Source organism: Mixophyes fleayi, chromosome 3 (genome assembly GCF_038048845.1).
Source record: "Mixophyes fleayi isolate aMixFle1 chromosome 3, aMixFle1.hap1, whole genome shotgun sequence".
Lineage (NCBI taxonomy): Eukaryota > Metazoa > Chordata > Amphibia > Anura > Limnodynastidae > Mixophyes > Mixophyes fleayi.
In genome coordinates, this window is record NC_134404.1 from 309,056,503 (window position 1) to 309,071,136 (window position 14,634).

Consider the following 14,634-nt stretch of genomic DNA (forward strand, 5'->3'; position numbering starts at 1 on the left):
GAGCAATGGAGCACAGAGCAGCAGAGAAGACCAAGAAAGGAGAAAAGGTAAGTGAAGGGAGGAAAATGAGGGGGGCACAGAGGGGTTAAAAAATGAAGGGGGGGCACAAAGGGGTTAAAAAATGGAAAAGCAGCATGTCAGAGGGGTTAAAAAATGAGGGGGGCTTGAAGGGGTTAAAAAACGGGGAAGCAGCATGTCAGAGGGGTTAAAAACGGGGAAGCAGCATGTCAGAGGGGTTAAAAACGGGGAAGCAGCATGACAAAGGGGTTAAAAAATGAGGGGGAGCACAGAGGGGTTAAAAAACGGAAAAGCAGCATGTCAGAGGGGTTAAAAAATGAGGGGGGCATAGAAGGGTTAAAAAACGGGGAAGCAGCATGTCAGAGGGGTTAAAAACGGGGAAGCAGCATGTCAGAGGGGTTAAAAACAGGGAAGCAGCATGACAAAGGGGTTAAAAAATGAGGGGGAGCACAGAGGGGTTAAAAAACGGAAAAGCAGCATGTCAGAGGGGTTAAAAAATGAGGGGGAGCACAAAGGGGTTAAAAAACAGGGGGGGGGGGCAGCATGTCAGAGGGGTTAAAAAATGAGGGGGAGCACAGAGGGGTTAAAAAAATGGGGCAGCATGGCACAGTGGGGTTAATAAACAGGGGTCAGCATGGCACAGTGGGGTTAAAAAATGGTGGACAGCATGGCACAGTGGGGTAAAAAAGGGGGGAGGCATGGCACAGTGGGATTGAAAAAGGGGGGGAGCAGCATAGTATAGTGTGATGAAGGGGAGCCAGATGAAGGGGGCAAAAGCAGCATGGAGGGCGCAGTGTGATCATAAGGCATGGTGATGATGAAGGGGCACATTATTGTAATATTGGAACTGGAGGAAGGCCTAATTATTAATCGTGGATGGTATTGATTTAATGCCAGGGTTGTTTGGAATTATCTAAATGTAGCTCTTTTTTTCCAAATAGGGCCCCCAGCATTCCAGGATCCAGACAAGCCGCAACTAGAGAAACATGCAGCAACAGGTGGTAAAAGTGAGAAGAACAGGTGAGAGCAGGACAGTATGTGAAATGTTGTGATTCTAGTAGGGACAATGTCAATTTTTGGTGAGTGTTGTGCCCAATGTAAGGTGGAGGCCAAGACTGAACTCTTTGTGTACACACTACATTTTTTCTATACTACATTTTGGTGCTAGATGTCCTGAAAGTCAGGAGTGCTTGGACATATGTGACGCTCGGGTGAATTGAGAGCCAAGTGATTTTGATGTGTTAGCCACGCCCCAATGGTGCATTTGCCGCACCCCCAAATGCATGACCACACCTCTGAAAATTTTTGCGTCGCCGCAATTTTTTTTACCATACTCGACTATGAGGGGGGCACCATGAATTTATTGTACCGGGGCCCTGAATTCCTCTTGGCAGCCCGGGAAGGGGGCACAGTGTGATACAGAAGGGGGCACAGTATGGTACAGAAGTGGGCACAGTGTGATACAAAAGGGGGCACAGTGTGATACAGAAGGGGGCAATGGGCACAGTTTGATGGAGAAGGGGCACAGTGTGATGGAGAAGAGCACAGTGCAATACAGAAGGGGCACAGTGTGATGGAGAAGGGGCACCGTGTGACGAGAAGGGGCACAGTGTGATGGAGAAGGGACACAGTGTGATGGAGTAGAGCACAGTGTGATACATAAGGGGCACAGTGTGATGGAGAAGAGCACAGTGCAATACAGAAGGGGCTCAGTATGACGGAGAAGGGGCACAGTGTGATGTAGAAGGGGCACAGTTTGATATGGAACGGACACATTGTGATGGAGAAGGGGCGGACTGTGATGGAAGGGGTACAGTGTGATGGAGAAGGGGCACAGTGTGATGTGGAAGGGGCACAGTGTGATGGAGAAGGAGCACAGTGTGATACAGAAGGGGCACAGTGTGATACAGAAGGGGCACAGTGTGATACAGAAGGGGCATATTGTGATATGGTAGGGGCACAGTGTGATGGAGAAGGGGCATAATGTGAGACAAAAGGGGGCCAGGGGCACAGTGGTGGAAAAGGAGCACAGTGTGATACAGAAGGGACACAGTGGGATGAAGAAAGGGCACAGTGTGATGGAAGGGGCACAGTGTGGTACAGAAGGGGCACAGTGTGAAACAGAAGGGGCATAGTGTGATATGGAAGGGGCACAGTGTTATGGAGAAGGGGCATAATGTTAGACAAAAGGGTGCCAGGGGCACAGTGTGATGGAAAAGGAGCAAAGTGTGATACAGAAGGGGCACAGTGTGGTACGGAAGGGGCACATGTTATAAATTTATATTTATTATACTTGAATATTGAAGTACACAAAACAAAAAGATACTATATGCTTTTTGCACCTGGGCCCACAACTCACTAGTTCTGCCTCTGCACTGATGTGAGGTTTACAGTTTTGCACAGTGCATCTCTGAAGTTTTTCCTGACTCTCCAAATAGTTTAGCACACTGCTAGGTGGCGGAGGCACCTCCTGAGAGCAGAGTATTGATGTGCACCTTGATGTGCACTTGGTAGATCATCCAGATGCATTGGTGTAAAACCAAGAGAATTTGATTGCAGATCTGCTGCTCTTTCTAAATAACTTACTGTATCGGCAGCAGATACACCAATGTGAAATGAAAAATCTAATTTATGCTATCTTCAGTTCTAAAATGAAAGAAACTTTTTTTATGAGGGAAGAATGCTCATCCCTTCATCACAACACTTAAAAAGTAAGTCTGTTAAAAGAAGCCCCATCCATGATGTGCTCAAACCATCCCTCCTTTATCCACCCAAACCTAAACCTGATCTGCCCAAACATGCCCACTTTCCTTCCAATGAAGCTATGCCCACTTTCTTGCCTCCACCTATTGTGGTCTGAGAGTCAGGATAGTCCTACTACAATTAGTACTATTGGCAGAGGTAAGCATCCTTACTATGCTACCTAGGCCAACTGTAGAATTCCAGAAATAGGACGGATCCATTTTCTCTCTCACCTGTCTCATGTGATTCCAGTGTACATGAAAATAGCAGATTGTAAGGATACATATGTTATATTTATTCAGTTCTCTAATGAGCCTCCTGACATCTTTGGGGTAACCAATTTTTGCTTATTCAGATAGTAAAATAATCAGACTTAAACAATTATACTAATTACTCAACAGGCAGCATGTTGTCTCTCCGCAGGTCATTTTGCTTCAACTATCTTGGCACTTCCCATTGGTCCTAAGTGCTAAGAGTGTTGATTTACAGTAAGGGGGGGGGGGGGGCAGTGGTGATAGTGGAGAAGACTACCAACTGTGCAGTCATTACAGAGAGTTTTTAACATCTTCAGTCTCTTCCAAGATGAATCATGTGTTGGTGAATAATAACCTTTAACAGAAACAATAAGAGTGTGATTTAATGTTGCATGTAATACATAGTCCAGCTTCCCCTCACTATCATGATAAATGAACCTAACTAAGTGAACCTAATATAGTAGCACTGTTTCAAAGACCATCTCTCAACAAGCAAAACCAGGTGCAGATTGATTGTACAGAGATGTTTTTCCAAAGACTGTGAAGTGGACTTGAAATGCACTTGGTTGAAAAGTAGACAAACTTACACACATAAATAAATGTGTGTCTTAAACATATGAATCTTGAAATGTATCCTGTGTATCTGCTTTGCAATAATAGTCTCTAGACTATCCACCAATCCTAATTCAACTCACTGCATTCATGTGAGAATAGGAATAGCTATTTTCGGGAAACTTCAATTAGCATTAGGACTTCGGTCAACCCTTTTAATCATGGTATAATGCTTGCTGGGCAATCAGATCAATAATTGTAATCAAATTAGATTTAATTCTTTATTAGAGAAAAGCCAATAATGAGAGTGACTGGAATTTATAAAGTAAGGTTTAGATTCACAATCTGAGTGTGGGAGGACAGGCAATGGCAATTTTTTTTCTCGGATGTAGCATTTCTGATGCTTTTCTCCCATCTGCTAAGAAAGCTGGAATGTAATTAGAAAAACAGAAGCATAACAACAAGTATTTGATACTTTGAATGGTTCGTGCATAACTTATACATGATCATTACCATTAATAATTGCAACAAAGATTGCAGGACATCTGCTGCACACTGTAAAAAAAAAAATACAACCAATACATGCCATGTTCATAGCGAGGGAACATTAAAATGAATCATACCTACTTAAATATTTACATTAATATATCATCTCAAAATTTCTTTTCCCCTAATCTTTTACACAGTACTGAATAGTGGCTCAATGAGTACACAGAACAGTATAGAGAATCACAGAATATTTTGGAATGGTGCCATATGTACAAATTTATTATAGCACAACCATGGTCTGGGCCCTCAACAGTAAATGGTACATAGTATTTACTTCAGCATTAAATATGGCTTGGATCATGAGAGCTGTTTCTATACTGTCTTGTATTTGAGGTGTGCAAAGGGTTTCTGTAACAGCTTAAATGTATAAACCACAAAGCATAATAACTTAATTTACTTCATACCAGCTTAAAAATGACGCTAGGGCATTGTGTGCAAAGCATACTTGCCTACTCTTTCGAAATGTCTAGGAGACTCCCATCCTTTGGGTTATTCTTCCAGACCCCCAGGAGAGCAGAATTTTCTCCTGAATCCCACCCACTTCAGTAGGAAGTGAGCAAGAGGATGGCCACAATGACACTTCATTTTGGCCTCCGTTCCCATGGCGTAATGATACGGAGATAAAATTTTGCCTCCACTCCATGATCTCCCGGAGGCTAGAGTCATAAATTTGACAAATATGGCGCAAAGCTCATTATTGATAATATGTTTTTTTTACTACAAACTTTAAAGTAATTGATGCTGACATGGAGATATTGGGCCTAATTAATTAAAGCAAAAAAAAAAAAGAGTAACTTTCACCTTGGCAAAACCATGTTTCATTGGAGGGGTTGTAAATTTAAAATGTGAGAACAGATTTGGGGTAGAGCATTTAAATGTCAGTGTAAAAATTAAGCTATAAATTATTTGTTTTCTACATGAGTAAGTAGCCAGTATTTTCCTAATGTGCAAAGTAATAGACTGATTTGCATCCCTTGTATTGTAATATGGTTTTGACAAAGTTCAAAGTCACTTATTTTTTCCTTAACTTTCCTAAATAAGGCCCATTGTGATTAGATAAAGACAAGTTAGGAAATAAACAATGAAGCCTCATCTTGGACAGAGAATGTGCTTAGACTATCATCATGTGACAATGGGTACTTCCACGAGTGTTAGAAACTGAGTGTGCACTGCATTGTTTATTGTGAAAAATCAGTATAATCGAAGCTATGTAAAATCTTTGTTTTACCAGCTTCCTGAATTCTCTGATAAGTGACACTTTCTGTGGAAGTACGATAATTGAATCCCTCTATGACCCTGCCGGGATCTTTTGCCCAAATTAATTACTTTATACTCTGCAAGTCAGAAGGTAAATAGCAAGAATATCTAAAAGTCACAAAAGAAATTTATTAGTGGTTACCATACTGATTTTACTACCAATAAAATGAATCCCTCCTACCTGAGAATACGGCAGGTTCCGATTTGTGAAATACCATCTATGCCCAAGGCTAGGGTAAAGAAATAGTGGTGAAATAACAGATTTAATTACTGGCAGTAGTAAAATATGTATTTATTGTATACAGAAGTTGTATGAGTTGTGGTTGGAGGTTGTGTCCATGAATCTGCACTGTGATGGGGCTGAGGTGCGTGCAGCAAAGCAGATGCATTATAGGGGGCAATCATTATAAATCTAGCCTTGACCAAAGGAGGGTTTAAAAGTTGCAAGCAGTTCTATAGCTATGACTAATTGAAAATCTCAGTGTCAAGATGGTACAGTGCTGTAGCAGAAAATAAATCAGAGTAAAACTACAATAATACGAATTGTTGATGCATGGAGTATAGATAATGTGACCAAAAGTCAATATTTACCTCTAAAATAAAATATAAGAACACAGACTGGACTAGTAATCCATTATGAAGAGTGAAGCAGGAGAATGTATGCTCATAGGGCTAATGAAAAGCCACTCCAATAGGAAAGCTAATGTTGAAAATAGTATAATGAGATGGACATTTTCTATAGCAAATTGCTAACATTTATTAATAAGTGTTGCAGCCATTTTTGCTGTCTTGTAAGTACAATTAAACATGCAGTATTTAGTTGCAGTAATTGCTGCAGGTTATATAAATTAACAGCACTAGTAGCTCCAGGATTTTTACACATTTCACATGCAGTTAAAAGCAAGGGTGTAAGTAAAGGGCGTCTTAGTTACAAAACAGATCAAGTACATCTGTAGAGGATGTCACGCAATCTGTAATATGGTAGGGTCGAGGCCTAGTTTCTCTGACACTTTTTCCAAGCTAATGAAACACAAAAAAATCAGCTTCCACAACATCATGTCTCTTCTGGCATTTCATGCAGATGAAGACCCCGGACTAGCAGGGGCGGATCCAGAAGTTAATTGTACCGGGGGCGATTTAGGGGGGGGCGATTTAGCCCCGCCCCCTTTTTGACACCTAAGGCTGCTGACGGCTGCACACTATGTGCAGATCCGTTCAGCAGAGAGAGTTAGGGAGAGAGTCCTGCCCGGCTGCTCTGATTGTGTCAATCAGAACAGTTGGGCAGGACTCTCTCCTTAACTCTCTCTGCTGAACGGATCTGCACACAGTGTGCAGCCGCCGGCAGCAAGCCCCTGCTAGGGATGGTGATCGCCCCGATCGCCCCCCCCCCCCCCCCCCCCCCCCTGGATCCGCCACTGCGGACTAGCTAAAAGCCTTCATCCAATCCTAACACTTTCAATGACTTCTAAATCATGGATTAGTACATGGGGAGTCCTAACTTTTTCATTGTCCACAGACTACACCAATGAACCAGCTTAATGTGATTCACCTATAGGAAGCTGAGTTCCCTTACAGGCAGATGTGTTTATCTGTAATCTGGTTCCCTAAAGTCTTGTGCATGAACCCTAAATATGAACAGTGAGGATGCCAACTGTAGATCAATTTGTCACATGCATCAAGTGAAATTATCCTGCAGAACTACAGTTGCCTAGTATACAATGTATCATTTAATTGCCCAGTAAACAGTCCATAATCCTTTTACAGTTCCTAGATGCAATATTTACTATTACCAGGTGTAGGCTGAGGCAGTTAGGCATCTACATATACATTCCTGGTCAGATAGCTGAGAGGCAGGCAGAGTATGCACCTTGAGATTCCGTCCCGACCTCAGCTGTTTCCATGTCTATGTTATGAGTGCCGTCTGCCTGCAGCTCACTCTTAACTGCGTCCCAGCTTTCATGACAACAGCCAGGAAGTCACTTCCGGGAGATGCTGTTCTGTTCAGCGCCACGCCCCGGCAACGCTGGGCAGCCGAGCGTGCACGCAGTAGTAGTCATAGACTGTGGGCTAATTAATTAGTATTATACACCTGCTGGGGGCTCATTGGGATTCAACTCTTCCCCCTTCCCTGATTGGTCACCTTGAGTATTTAAGGCAGGGAGGGCTTAGCCTCCCTGCTGGTTATAGCGTTTATTCCTTGTGGATAGCTGACCTGTTCTGTGCTGTGTTGCTGACTCCTGATTGATTTCCTGTTTTGACCTTGCTTAGTTTTGGGCCCGCTTGAACTCTGATTGCCCTGACCTCTGCTTATTATTTGGATATCCCTGCTCTCTGCCAGCCCTGACCCTTTTGCCTGTTTATGACTATTCTACCTGCCACAGACCCCTCACTTCGGCTAGTTTCTGATCATCCTCTTCTGTCTCGCTACTACCTTCTTTCCACCTGCCACGGTATTGTAAATGAGCTTTCACTACGCTGAGCTTAAGACCTGGGGGCATCCAAGTACCTGTGAGCGTGTTCAGCTCTACAGGAAAAGTAAAGACCTCTATCTCCTGTTCTGAAAGCTCATGTCAATAGCCACGAGTTGTAACAGTCTAGTCATTTTTGGTTTGAAATAGAACCTGGATAGTGCTACACCTTTTCCTAATGTAATTTTAATTGTTTGGAGCAAATAAAAGTACTGCAAGCGCCATGTTTTTCAAAGTCTTTCTAATTACTATATCCAATTATAAGCAATCCACAAAGTACATAGGAAAAGCAAAGAAAATTAGTCTGCAGTCTCTATTCCTTGCACAACCATCTGGCATAAACAACACTGACATGCTCTGCTATGACTGATTTTTGGACAAGATAAAAACAATAGTAGATAATGATGCAAATAAATAATATTTAGAGATACTGATGGTGAGCACAAATTTACTGACCCTCTGTTCAATGTTATCTCCAGTTTAGCTGCCCTGATCCTAATGTATCTTATGTGAAAACAAAAGCAGAATTATCTTTCTAGATTTTGATCAGGGTTGTTTTCAAAGAAAATAAACACAGAGAACATTAGTAAAACAAATTAGTTTCTTCTAGTTTAGCCTTTGAATCTCTTCAAGACTGAGCTGCAAAACCAGCTTCTTTAGAAGGATATACTGTACTAATGTATCAGCTAAAGGATATTTTTATTTCTTTGGTGGTAGAAATAATGCACTGTGAAATGTAGGCAAAAACACTCTTTGCTGAATCTTGACTATTGATTTATTGTTCACAGACTGCAGGTCATGTCAGGTACAGTAGATAAAAGTTTGTAAAAGTCACTGAAGAACTTGAGAGTTAGAACGCTTCAAACATGAAAGGCTTTATTTTCTATATAGGTTATATGGCCACATGTTTGCAGCAGCACTGTTCGGGTGGTAGCATGGAAATGGTTCATACTTGCCTACTTTTGCAGGCAGCTTTCCGGAAGGGGGTCCGAAGAGGGGACGTGGCCACGAGCGGTGCACCGTTAGGCTACGCCCCTGTCAATCTCAGGCAATTTTAGCCAATCGCAGCAGGGGGCGGGTCCACAATGATGCGTCTAGCCCCGTCCCCATCATCTTCAACAACGCCGAAAGCTGGATCCGGGATTTTTGCCTGCTCTCTCGGGAGTCCGGGAGAACTCCTTAAAATTCGTGAGTCTCCCGGACATTCCGGGAGAGTAGGCAACTATGATATGGTTTTTTTACAAATTTGGCCAATCAGTGCTCTTAAATACTTAACCAGTTATCATTTTGTAGTAATTAATGGCTTAAAATCAGTCACATTGCAAATGATTCAGGGGAATATTTACTAGAAATCTTGTTTGGTGGCAGTTTTAAAACTGCCACCAAACACACATCGCCATTGGTTTAGTGCTCCAAACCAACACATTTACTATACTATAAGGTGGATTGAGGTTGGGATGTTAAATGCATGGTGATGTGTGACGGATTGAAAACAGCTAAGAAGTTAGTGGTTTTAGTCAAAACAGGCATCAAAATTGTCAGAAAAAGTAGTTTGCAAAAAAAATCTTTTTTTTCATTTGACTATGACCACTTTCTGGTTCCTTTGGGTATAAATATGAGGTTACACAAATGTAAAATCACTTTGTCCTCCATCAACATAGCTAAAACTAAAGAGTTGGTAACTCAAATAAGACGGAAGGTTGTGAACCTGCACATCTTAGGAAATGGCTATAAAAAAATTAGTATCAGTTGAAATTACCGTTAAGCACAATTAGGGCAAGAAAAGCATGGAACAGTTCAATATTTGCCAGGAAGAATACTCATGAGCACAGTAACCCCATGTACTGTGGAAGGGAGAATGGAGACCTACAAAAGGGAAAAGACTAAATATCTACTTACTTTACTCACTGCACGGGGATCTTGTCATCCTCAGGGAACATGTACTCTTTTCCGGACATGGAGCAGTAGGTGGGGGGGGGGTTGTTTGCGTATTCAAATGCAACAGGGAAGGGGGACCCTTGTCTCGTAGGCCAGGCACTTGGCCTTGCTGTGGGAGGGGGGGGGGGGGGGAGTTTCTCAGGGTGAGTGCACAACCAGGAACGAACCACATTGGATACTTATGGGCTTGTGGTCCTCCACTACGAATCTTTTGGCCCCGGCTGACTCCGGTGGGTTGCCTTTGAATGCCCACATCTGTGTGAGACCTGAGAACAGAGTACAATCTCCCTACATAATCTGTCCCTGCACTAACTGTCACAACGCTCTCTATAATCGCTTGTGCACAAATCCTGATGGCTATCCTGTGCGCACAATTCGCTAATAAAAGGTACATTACACAACAGTGTGGGACAATAACAACAGAGCAGATTTTAAAAAATAGATACAGTACACAATCACAAGACAGCATGCAGATCTTAGACAATACCGGTAATGTAACACTACACAATAACAACTGGTGCCAGATTAGGGGTAGTATACATATGTACTTCTGGGTTATGTTATATGGGCAGGTGACCTAGTTAGTTGGCAGAGGCTTAGTGGGCTAGGCCTGGCTGAGGCCTATTGGTCTGGGACTGGCTGAGGCCTAGTGGGCTGCGGCCGGCTGAGGCCTTATGCCTGGGGCTAGCTGGTGCAGACTTGACTGAGGGCTAGGAGCTTAGTGATTTAGGGCCTAAGACTATAGGCATCTCGGGGTGGAGGCCTGGAAGTATTGTGGCCTGTGGGTTTAATAGTCCTGGGTCTGGTACACTGGGAAGACTAGGTCACACCAACAGACAGTGACCACCTATCTGGTCCTGCCGCTTCACTGGAGGTCCCGCAGTCGCAGCTCTCCCATGTAATCTGGCCTTTCACTCTTCTTTCTTTTCCATCTCTGCTTCTTCTTTGTCTTCTTCCACTTCTTCTGCTCTTATTCCATTGTTGCAGACTTCTATATCCCAACCAGATTGACGGTACATATTGCCACTCATGGTGGGCAGGATATATCAAGGCTATATGATTGGTACATCGCGAATGACATCACCCACCCACAGCCCGCTAGACCAGGTTGTGGCCGAGACCTAGCGCCGCTGGTCCCGGGTCCCACATACAGTGAGGAGGAGAGGCAAAGATGAACCCAAAGACCACAGTTTCTGAACTGCACAGTTTACTTGAATGTTAGGCTTTAAAAATGTCAAAATCCACTGTCAGATGCCACCTCCATGAACAGAAGCTTTTTGAAAGAGTTCCACAAAAGAAGCCTTTGTTAACAACAAGACACAAAATGCAGCACCGAATGTTGCAAAATGTCTTTTGAACCAAAAATGTAATCATGTGATGTGGTCAGATGAGACAAAAATGTAACCTTTGGCCATGCACACCATTGTAATGTAATGTGTAGAGAAATAAAGGGACTGAATACAAGGAAAAGCACTTGTCAAATATGGTGGTGGATCATTGATACTTTGGGCCTGTCTTGCTGCTGTTGGTCTAAGGGTCTTGTGAAAATCAATGACATAATGAATTTCACTTTATGCCAGGATATTTTAGGCCAAAATCTGTCTGCCTCTGCCAGAAGACTAAAACTTAGCCGTTGGTATACCTTTCAGCCAGATAATGAAGCCACAAGCTCAGCTTCATACTGGTTATGGAATTCTGGGGTGACTTCTAATACCCTTATATTTCACAGTGGTGTGAAAGCATAGGCTACAGTACATGCCCTGCGATGGACCGTATTTTCCACATATAAATTTTCCATATTTGAAGACACAGAATCCTTTACAGACTTTAATGTACATGACAGGTGCTCAGTTAGCACTGTATTTTCTCTTGTATATGTCTCTTTTGATGTCTTCTGCACTTTTTGTAAGACAAATCTAGGATCAAATTTTTGATAGCACAAGGCATTGGATAATAACGGAGGTGACATGGATTTTTGAAGGGGACTGACTGAGGTAAAAAGTATTCATCAGACTTCATTAAATATATTCCAAAAAAATCTGACTTTAATCCCAGCAGAAGGGGAGCTAATGTGAACAGATGGAATTGTTTATACTGCTTCACATTTCAAACATGAAGACAGCTGAGTGATCCAAGTCAGTAAGAAGTTGTCAGAAGGAAAGTTACAACTTGTATTGTGATATCTATTTAGAATAAAGAAAACATACTGCAACCATGAGGCCTTAATGCTAGTTTAGAGATCCTTTCATATAACATGGACATTGATTAAGCAAACACAAAATTCATCATTAGAATTTTGTATTATTTGAGTTCAGGGCTATCTCTTTAATATGGCAAGTATGGCAATCACCCTGTGCCTCCCTAAAGCCTACACAATGCACTATATTACTGTCGTTTATTTTTATTCCAGCCACCCTTCACTACAGTCATGGCCAAAAGTTTTGAGAATGACACAAATATTGGTTTTCACAAAGTTTACTGCTTCAGTGTTTTTAGACCTTTATGTCAGATGTTGCTATGGTATACTGAAGTAAAATTACAAGCATTTCATAAGTGTCAAAGGCTTTTATTGACAATTACAATAAGTTTATGCAAAGAGTCAATATTTGCAGTGTTGACCCTTCTTTTTCAAGACCTGCAAATCACCCTGGCATGCTGTCAATCAACTTCTGGGCCACATAGTGACTGATGGTCGCCCATTCTTGCCTAATCAATGCTTGGCGGTAAATGTATCAATATGCGGGTTCTTCAACACCCGCGTGTTCAGCCTCTTCCGCGATTAAATTTCAAGTGGCGCTGCATTGTAAAGGGTTAACTCCCCTTTACAATGCAGCGCCGCTTGAAATTTAATCGCGGAAGAGGCTGAACACGCGGGTGTTGAAGAACCCGCATATTGATACATTTACCACTTGGAGTTTGTTAGAATTTGTGGGTTTTTGTTTGTCCACCCGCCTCTAGAGAATTGACCACAAGTTCTCAATGGGATTAAGGTAAGGGGAGTTTCCTGGCAATGGACCCAAAATTTCGATGTTTTGTGGAAATGTTGTTTCTGGCATAAAGTTCATTGTCATGGCAAAGAGGGACTTTGAAATTAATAGCAATTCATCTGATCACTCTTCATGACATTCTGGAGTATATGCAAATTGCCATCATAAAAACGTAGACAGCAGACTTTGTGAAAAATAATATTTGTGTCATTCCCAAAACTTTTGGCCATGACTGTACACACAGTCTATTAGGAACAGGTGGAGGGATAGAGAGAGGTTGAAGGGGCAGGCTATCCGACCACTGTGCCGTACACACAGTATTGCATGCTTTTAAATCATACTTGGCAACTTTAGAAACTCTCAGAGGGGACTTCAAGTAACAAGTGCAGGGTGGGAGTGGTACCGAAAAATTGCGTAATTTTGACCCTACCTACAATGAAATGCCGCAATCACATCATAGTGCAGTGGGGGACAGAGCCAAAAGGATATGAATCGCTGCAAATCAAGTCTTTCAGGTCCCCATTGTATACACTTCACAAGGAAGTAACCAGGATCCGGGAGAATGACTTGTCTACAAGAAATTCTTGAGTCTCCTGGACATTGCAACAGGATAGGCAACTATATTTAAGTTGCCTATCGAAAAGTGTTGTGACTATAATTTGCTGGAGTTCTGTGCACTAAATATGTCTATCACAAAATCATAATACTGTTTATTGCATAATTATATGGATTAAGCTTGCTTCTTTCTCTCTAATTTTTTGGGCATCTTTAGTGTTGAGAATGTTATCTCTGATCTGTAGTCTGTACACATTTCCTGTTATGTGTCTGTATACAAGTGCTCCTGAAGATGGGAAATTGCAAGTACCATTCAGGGCCAGCATAAGCCCAAAGGGTGATGTGTCTACCCGGGGCACCCAGCCTGCACTGAAAACCATCCTACCATTAAATCCCTGTAGTTGGTTATGTGAACATTTGTAATATCACTCACATTGTTTTTTCCTTCCAAAAACAAGATTACATTTTTAATTTAGTGGAAGGTAACTAGAGGCTCTCCAGCTGATGTGGACCTACAAGTCACAGCAGCTGAAGAGCCAACGGTTATGAAGCATGTTTAAATTAGCACGCAAATTTGCACAGTACAAAATATAAAAGTTACTAAAACTTTGGAAGCCTTTCAATCATAATGGAATTTTCATTAAGGAGAGTAAAGCATAAAAAAGGAGTAACTTTGCAGATAGGCAAAACCATGTTGCATTTGAGGAGGAGGTAAATTTAAAATGTGGGGACAGATTTATAGTTGGGGTAATGCATGTCCTAGATAAACTTTAAATTTCAGTGTAAAAATCTAGCTATCAAGTATTTGTGTGCTAGATGAAAAAACAGCCAGTTTTTTCCTTACGTGCAAAGTAATAAACTAATTTGTACCCCTTGCATTGTAACATGGTTTGTCTCGGAGACCACTTAGTTCTTTTTTTGCCTTACTTTCCTTAATGACTCAGGCCCTATGTCAGTGTTCTTACATTTCCTCTGCTTCAGAGCAAAGATGTCACAACAGTGATCATGATAAGTGAATTTTTTCCATTATAATATACATAATATTATAACTTAATATATTTATATTTATAACTGTAATATAATAATATAGCTAGAAGCTATCAATACAAACCCTGCAGCAGCTGACCTAGAAGATCTTTGTAACTAGAATGATTTAATCTGACCCTTTTTTTTTTTTTTTTAAATAGGGGCCCCGTAAAGACTGGTTCAGCTACGGCCCCGCACCTCTCTAGTGACAGCCCTGTGTGATATTATGTTGCATGCAAAACATTTGTTTTGAAGCTATAAGCAGATGATTGCAAGTGAATGACATAA